Genomic DNA, 6,258 nt, shown 5'->3' on the forward strand with positions numbered 1-6,258 from the left:
GCTCTCTCTCCCATTCTTTTCTCAGGGTCTTCATCCTTTGTTTAAAAAAAATTATACTGTCTTCAAAAAAGTTTTAGATCACAATAAAGTCACATATACAATATAAGGGAATCTGATATGCCAACATCAAACAATTTTCTCTCTTCCTCCTGCAATTATCTTTTTAATGTGCGTATATTTGCTATAGCTGATGAACAGATATTGAAACATAGATACAAACCATGGTTTCACTATGGTTTACATTATGGTTTATATTTTAGATTGTACAATTTTAATAAAAATTTGGTTGTACTATGGTTTACATTTAATTTTTTGGTGAACTTTAACAAGGCCTATATCCTTCACTGCATAATCTTGTGGAACACTTCCACTGCCCCCAGTTGTCCCATCTTCCATCTATTCTATTCCTCTCTCCCCCACCCCTTGGGGCCCACAGTGACAACCAAGCTTCACTGCCTGAAAGACACGATTCACAGATACTTGCAACAATGCTGAGGATTTGACACACTAGTCTGTCTGGAGACAGTGGCTGTGGGAGTTGCTGAGTGCTGGGAGAGGGAATATGTGTGATATGGAGGCATTTTTAGGACTTGAAGTTGTCCTGAATGATATAGTACGGATAGATGAAGGACATTACATATCATGCCATAAGCCATTGAATGGACTGTGGGGAGTTGCAAACTACAATGCAAATGATAATCCACACAACCATAAGTTGTTGGTATGAGAGGAGAGGGGGTGGGGTGGGGAGTGGTATATATGGGAACCTCATATTTTTAATGTTACATTTTGTGTTATCTATGTATCTTCAAAAAAAGACAACAAAATATTTCATTTTCAAAAAAAGAATCTTCTAGTGTTTGATCTCTGTTAATCATTAGCACTTTTGTAAACTTGAGACAAAGTATCATTTTATAGACAGAATGTTTCCCAGCTTTTTAAAGGCCTGCTTTATGTCCTTGTTTCTAAGAATGTAAATAAAGGGGTTCAACATGGGAGTAATCACTGTGTACATCACTGAGGCTATTGCATTTGCCTTTGAGTTTTTGGTAGCAGCAGAGCAAAGATACACTCCAATACTTACCATAAAACAAGGTCACTACTGAGAGGTGAGATCCACAATTAGAAAATGCTTTATATTTACCACGAGCTGTTGAGATTCTCAAAATTGAGGATATAATTTTATAGTAAGAGAAAAAGATCCCAGTGAGTGGTATAACCCCCAGAAATCCACCTGCAAAATACATCACAAGGTCATTGAGGAAGGTTTCAGAACAAGCATGTCTGACTACCTGATTAAGTTCACAGAAAAAGTGGGGCATTTCCATCTCTGTACAAAAAGACAATTGTAAAACCATTAAGTTATGCAAAAGAGAGTCCAAAACACTCAATAACCAGGATACCAGCAGTAGGAGGCCACAGAGCCAGGGGTTCATAATGACTGTGTAGTGCAGGGGGTGACAGATGGCCACGAAGCGGCCATAGTCCATTGCAGTCAAGAAGGAGTTATCTAATTGTCCACAAAGCATGAAAAAATACATCTGGGTGAGACGGTTTTCAAAAGTTATGATTTTGTTGCCTGTCTGAATGTTCAGCAGCATCTTTGGTTTCGTGGTGGAGGTGAAACAGATATCAGTAAAAGACAGGATGGAGAGGAAGAAGTACATGGGTGTGTGGAGATGGGAGTCCAAGATGATGGCCAGGATGATGAGCAGGCTGCCAATGAATGTAACCAGGTACATGGACAGGAACATTCCAAAGAGGAGGGACTGCACCTCTGTATTTTCTGAGAGCCCCAGGAGGATGAATTCTAAAGCATATGTTTGGTTTTCTGTTTCCATGTAGATGATGAATTTCCTGAGGAGATATTCAATACAATGCAATTTAGCCTCAAGCCATAATCAGAAAAATATAATAAATGGTACTGTTTGTATTGTAATTACATTACGTTAATATTTTTATGGATTTTATAGAGATCTAGTACCCTTTTCTGAAAATAGGGAAAACATATGTTCCTGCTTCTCCTTGATAGTTGTGATGGCTAGAAACCTTTGGTCATAATAGAATACACTTTGCCAAGGCAATAATTTCCATGATAAATTCTCTCAGACTTTATTTTAAGCAACAAACATTATGACCATGTTTTTGTACCCTGTGACAAAATAGAAAAGAAGAACAAAGTAGTAGGAACCATGTTATTTGGTTGTAACAGTTATTACAAAAACACAATACTTTAAAAAATCTTTTTGGTGAAATGGACAAATGACCCCACACAAATGTGTTCCACTGATGTTTCACAGAGGACAAGGGTAATTCAGTGTAGAAAGTATGATCTTTTCAAGAAGTGGTGTTGGAACAAAAGTGAAGCAGGCTAGTAAGATAGGGAATAGATGGATCTAGAACCTGACAGAATCCACATGGACATCAAAACCCCCTAAGGATGGCTGCTGGAGGAATCTCACCCTGGGATTTGCTACCCAGAACAAAGCCTCCTTCCTGAGAATATGGAAAAGCCTGGATCTTCCCTAGGAACTTTATCACTGGGTCCTCACTTTAGAATTGATGGGCAGGGTAATCAATCCAAAGAGGAAACAGCTGAAACCCCCTCAACTGCCATTAGCAAAGGGATGGATAACTAGCAGTTTAAAAGCAAACCATGAGGATTGAGCTTGCTCTTGCCTAGCTTTATGCCTATTGACCCGTCTTGCCTTCTGCATGTCACTTTCATCATTTTTCCTCTGCCATGTGGCCATGCAAGTTACCCTCGGGACTTATAATCTATAATGGGGAATTGTAGCTTGTAAATTAGCCCTCTTCATCCCTTTTCAGCCCCTTCCTCACTACCTGCTGGGGCCCTGCTCTGTTATTTTCTCCCATTTCTCTTTCCTTCCTACCTGAATTAATTACTGGCCTAACTCACCTGGCGTGTTCTTGAAATTCACTTCTGCAGCATAGCCAAGAACTTAGTTAGAAGATGGTAACAATAGGATGCACTCATGCCAAATAAAAAAGGAACTTAGGCACTGATTGAATTCATTTCACAAAAATTAAATCAAAATGAATCATACCATTTTAAAGTAAAATGCATTGTGAAAGTGCTAGACTAAAATGTGAAGAAAATCTAAGGGCCCATAGGTTGGAAAAGAGTTTTTAGATATAGTAATGGAAGCATGATTCATGAGAGATTAAAATTTATAAGTCAGTTTTTATTCAAATGTAAAATATCTACTCTGTGAAAGACATTGATAAGGGGTTGTAAGAAAACATGCAGATTTGGAAAAATACTTACAAAACACATCTGATAAAAGATTTGTATACAAATGTAGAAATTAATATTAACACCACAAAATAAGAAAGCATAAGCTGAATTTAAAAATCTGCAAAAGATATAAACAGAATCCTAACTTAGGAAGAAATTCAAAATACAAATACAAAATACAATATATAAAAAGAAATTCAACTTCACTGGCACCTAGGTATTATGACCAAATGCCAACTAGCAATGTCTCTGAAAAAGACCTTGGCCTAAAAGGGGAAATATTCAGTGCAGATGAAATTTTATGATTAAGAGATTTTAAAGTGAGTTTGGTGGTCATTCCAGAGGTTATGCTTATGCTCATCTCAGCAGAATCTCACTATCTGTTACAGTAAACAGTGCCTCAAACAGTAGGGATCCTGATGGTTCTAGAGATATCTAGACACTGTAAATAGTGCAGGGAATCTCAGGAATTTGGCACCCTGTCAGTAGACCTTACTTTGGAATTTATGCTCCCCAGTGTAAAAGAGTTAGCCTCATTTGTAGATTCCCAACATGTGGCTCTTCTCTAAATGTTATTAACGTAAAGCCATGTGTTGGCACTATCCTTGTTAAATACATGAGCCAGAGCATTATGTTTTTGGTCTGTTCATGTGCCAGTTGAACCCTTAATCTAAGCAGAGTTTCAACACTTACTCTCCAGTTCATTGGACCTATGTAGAACAACTAATAAGGAGATGGTAATGGACAACACCTATCCCAAGGAGCAAAGAATGGCTGCACCTCTAAGCAAGCTAGTTCCACCCATATATCCCAAGGGATCTAAGCCCCCTCTCAATTAGAAAGAGTGGGCATCACCATCACAAAAATCTGAAGATTGGGGAATGAACAATGGACTAAAGTAGACATTATTTTTATATTATAGACTTACTATTCTAGCAATGGAAGAATGTTTATCATTGATATAAAGGCCATGGCCACCAGAGATTCTGAGAGGAGGGAGCAGGCAGAATAGGTGTAATATCAGGGCATTTTCAGGACATTGGGATTGTTCTGCATGACATTGCAATGAGGGATACAGGCCATTATATGTTTTATCATTACCTAAAATTGTGCAGGACAGGCTCTTAACTATAATATAAACTATAATTCATGGTTAGCAGCATTGTTTCTATATGCATTCATCAATTGTAGCAAATGTACTATACTAATGAAAGTTGTTGTTACTATGGGAAAGAATGGGAGGGTGAAGGGGTGGGGCATATGGGTCCCCTATATATTTTATGTAACATTTATGTAATCTAAACCTGTTTTAAAATTTTTTAAATTTAAATAAATAAATGAATAAATAAACTCATTAAAACTCTTTTAAAAATTAAATATCATCTGTCATTAGGGACTTGGAAGACTATGAACACAATAATATATGACCACATGTTTATTAGAAGAGATAAAAACCTAAAAACTGAGAATACCAATTGCTGTTGAGTATATGGAGCAATACATCTCTCATTCACTGCTAGTGAGAACACAAAATGGTTCATCCAGAAGACAGTTTCTTTTAAAGCTAAACATTGTCTTATCATACAATCCAGCAGTTTTGCTTTTAGGTATATATATATACACACCATATCATATATATATATATGATATGAAAATTAGAGTCCACACAAAAGTCCACACATGAACGTTTACAGCAGCTATATTTTTAAACTACAAATCTGAAAGCATACAAAATGCTGGTCAACCACCACACCAGGGAACAGAGAGAGTCCACAACTGCAAGCAGAATTCCATCCATCAAACATGTGGGATCTAAGGCCCCTCTTGATTTAGAGGTGGAGTGGTCATCACCATCCCAAGATCCTCAAGATAGAGGAATAAAATAAGAATTAGAGTGGGCTTAGTGGTATTCTACTATAGACTTATTGTGACTCTAGCAATGGAAGAAATTGTGTCACTGTCATGGAGACAGTGACCACTGGAGTTGTTGAGTGCAGGGAGAGGGAAGAAGAGGGTGTGATATGGTGGCTTTTTTGGGGACTTGGAGTTGTCCTGAAATATATCTCATGGACAGATGCAGGATATTATATATCCTACCATATCACACTGAATGGACTGGAAGAGAGTGTAAACTAACATGTAAACAATAATCCAAGCTTTGTAGCAATGATCAAAAATGTATTCATTAAATAAAAGGAATGTGCCACACTGATGAAAGGTTGTTAATGTGGGAGGATGGGGAATTTAGGGAGTGGGGTATATGGGAATGTCATATTTTAAAATGTAAAATTTAGTGTGATCTATGTATCTTAAAAAAAGAAGACCATAATAATTTTTGCTAAAGAAATCTCATAGCGAATTTATAAAAACAAACAAGAAAAATCTTTACATCTCAATGAACATACTCTAATAATGACTGAGTAATAAATGCACAATTATGTCATTAAGGCAAATACAACAAATTTTACATGTCACAGGAATTGTATGCTTTATTAATATGTATCAATAAAGTTTATTTCTTTTTTAAAAAGAACTATTTTTAAAACCTCACCACACCATATAATTATTGACTCCATATTTGTGTCCATGTCATCTCTTCTTCACGTACTTCTAGCCTTTTCTCCTTCTGAAATTACTCTAAATCCTCTTTCAAGCCTTATTGCAATTAAAATCTCCCTTGTGATGCCTTTACTAACCTCCCCAGGATGAGTCGGTAATTTCTGATCCACTTCACCAGAATTCCAGAGCCACATATATTGAATGACTAAAAGAAAAAAAAATGAATAAACACAGGTAAACAGATAATTTCTACAAGTATAGAGAAAGAAGAATGAGTGAAACAAGGAAACAATGCTTCTGAGAGAGGGAAGACCCAAGAGTAAGAGATCAGAGGAGGCAGATTGGGGAAAAAAATCTATTTTAGTTTATCTGCTATTTTCACTCAGGCTTTTTAATAAGACAGAACTTTGTGTTTTAAGTTTTCTCTGTGGTCATAATCT

General features: G+C 36.6%; 1 pseudogene; it reads right to left on the minus strand.

The window, feature by feature from the left end:
- Positions 1-949: 949 nt before the first annotated feature.
- Positions 950-6,019, minus strand: LOC139437374 (olfactory receptor 7C1-like; annotated as a pseudogene).
- Positions 6,020-6,258: the final 239 nt, after the last annotated feature.

This window comes from Dasypus novemcinctus, chromosome 22 (genome assembly GCF_030445035.2).
Source record: "Dasypus novemcinctus isolate mDasNov1 chromosome 22, mDasNov1.1.hap2, whole genome shotgun sequence".
In the NCBI taxonomy this organism is placed as follows: domain Eukaryota; kingdom Metazoa; phylum Chordata; class Mammalia; order Cingulata; family Dasypodidae; genus Dasypus; species Dasypus novemcinctus.